We start from the raw sequence: 2,998 nt of genomic DNA on the forward strand, positions 1-2,998 counted from the left end.
TCCCAGATTGGCTTTTCTACCTGATGCTATCAAAGAAAACACAATTTAAATTCCCTCACATGCTAACTACATTTACACTTGATATTTAACCATTGATTGAGATGGAGCTTGCTTTGATTTATTGATTCATGTGAAGTCTACCAGGTTGTTCACATCTGTGGTAACGGTTTCTTTATCTCACATCTGTGGTAACGGTTTCTTTATCCATGGCGTAACATTTCTGCATCTCACATCTGTGGCATAACGATTCTGCATCTCACATTTGTGGGGTAAGGATTCTGCATCTCACATTTGTGGTATAACGATTCTGCATCTCACATCTGTGGTATAACGATTCTGCATCTCACATCTGTGGTATAACGATTCTGCATCTCACATCTGTGGCATAACGATTCTGCATCTCACATCTGTGGCATAATGATTCTGCATCTCACATTTGTGGCGTAACGATTCTGCATCTCACATCTGTGGCATAACGATTTTGCATCTCACATCTGTGGCGTAACGATTCTGCATCTCACATCTGTGGCATAACGATTCTGCATCTCACATCTGTGGCATAACGATTCTGCATCTCACATCTGTGGCATAACGATTCTGCATCTCACATCTGTGGCATAACGATTCTGCATCTCACATCTGTGGCGTAACGATTTTGCATCTCACATCTGTGGCATAACGATTTTGCATCTCACATCTGTGGCGTAACGATTCTGCATCTCACATCTGTGGCGTAACGATTCTGCATCTCACATCTGTGGCATAACGATTCTGCATCTCACATCTGTGGCATAACGATTCTGCATCTCACATCTGTGGCATAACGATTCTGCATCTCACATCTGTGGCATAACGATTCTGCATCTCACATCTGTGGCATAACGATATATACTGCACCTATAGCTCACTATACTGAGGGCAGCCACATGTACCTGCCTACCTACCTATACTGCACCTGTAGCTCACAACCTATACTGAGGGCAGCCACAAGTACCTGTCTATACTGCAACACCTATAGCTCGCTAACTATACTGAGGGCCCCAATTGTACCTGGCTACTTATACTGCAGCTATAGCTCATTACCTATACTGAGGGCCCCAATTGTACCCGGCAATCCTATACTGCACCTATAGCTCACTACCTATACTGAGGGCACCACACCACCTGGCTACCTATACTGCACCTATAGCTCACTACCTATACTGAGGGCAGCCACATGTATCTGCCTATCTACCTATACTGCACCTGTAGCTCACAACCTATACTGAGGGCAGCCACAAGTACCTGTCTATACTGCAACACCTATAGCTCGCTAACTATACTGAGGGCCCCAATTGTACCTGGCTACTTATACTGCAGCTATAGCTCATTACCTATACTGAGGGCCCCAATTGTACCCGGCAAACCTATACTGCACCTATAGCTCACTACCTATACTGAGGGCACCACACCACCTGGTAATCCTATACTGCAACACTTATAGCTTGCTAATTATACTGAGGGCACCACATGTAACTGGCTACCTATACTGTAGTACCTATAGCTCGCTACCTATACTGAGGGCACCACCTGTACCCTATCTCATATGTTGGGTGGCACGGTGGTGTAGTCTTGCAGCGCTGGGTCCCCGGTTTGAATCCCAGCCAGATCAACATCTGCAAGGAGTTTGTATGTTCTCCCCGTGTCTGCGTGGGTTTCCTCCGGGCACTCTGGTTTTCTCCCATATCCCAAAAACATACAGATAGGTTAATTGACTTACCCCTAAATGGGCCCTAGACTACAATACATACACTACACTACATGATATATAGACATATGACTATAGTAGGGATTAGATTGTGAGCCCCACTGAGGGACAATTAGTGACAATATACTCTGTACAGCAATGCGTAATATGTTGGCGCTATATAAATACTTAAGATAAATAAACTGGGGACTACCTGTATTTGGCTCCACCCATATCATGTTTTGGTCACGCCTATTATTTGCTGCGGCTTTGTTCTGTGGTGTGGTTAGCCAAATTTTCACTGCATCTCACTTCGCACACCGCTTCTTTTATGGAGGGGGGCCTCAAGTTATGGACTGCTTGGAGCCACCAAAACCTTAGCCACACCCCTGGCTCCTCCGTCCTCAATCCGGCTGACTCCGCCTCCAGACTTCCCCTCTGTCATCTCAGGGAACATCCTCCCTAACAGCCAGGTAAACCGGCAAGAAGACGGCTGCTTGTTCCTGATGGGAGGATTGCGCTGTGCTAGGTTCAGCTGCTGCTGCAAGTTTCTCACTTCCCTCTGTTGAATGTACATGCTCGTGTTCTGTGTGCCACACAGAGGTGGCCTTAGAGTATGCGGGGCCTGGGGCGAGTGTCATATGCGGGGCCTAGAGACATATGCTGTGGATACACACGTTGTGGAAGCACACACTCTGTATAGGTTAGTTAGGTAGGTGCCTCCAGTATAGGTTAGATAGGTAGGTGCCCCGCAGTATAGATTAGATAGGTAGGTGCCCTGTAGTATAGATTAGATAGGTGCCTGCAGTATAGATTAGACAGGTAGGTGCCCTGCAGTACAGATTAGATAGGTAGGTAGGTAGGTACCCTGCAGTATAGATTAGATAGGTGCCTGCAGTATAGATTAGTTAGGTAGGTACCCCACAGTATATATTAGATAGGTGCCTGCAGTATAGATTAGATAGGGTGGTGCCCTGCAGTACAGATTAGATAGGTGCCTGCAGTATATATTAGATAGGTGCCTGCAGTATAGATTAGACAGGTAGGTGCCCTGCAGTACAGATTAGATAGGTAGGTAGGTGCCCTGCAGTACAGATTAGATAGGAAGGTGCCTGCAGTATAGATTAGTTAGGTAGGTACCCCGCAGTATATATTAGATAGGTGCCTGCAGTATAGATTAGGTAGGGTGGTGCCCTGCAGTACAGATTAGATAGGTGCCCTGCAGTATAGATTAGATAGATAGGTGCCAGCCTGCAGTATAGATTAGATAGG

The sequence above is a fragment of the Hyperolius riggenbachi genome, chromosome 7, assembly GCF_040937935.1.
Source record: "Hyperolius riggenbachi isolate aHypRig1 chromosome 7, aHypRig1.pri, whole genome shotgun sequence".
Classification (NCBI taxonomy): Eukaryota; Metazoa; Chordata; class Amphibia; order Anura; family Hyperoliidae; genus Hyperolius; species Hyperolius riggenbachi.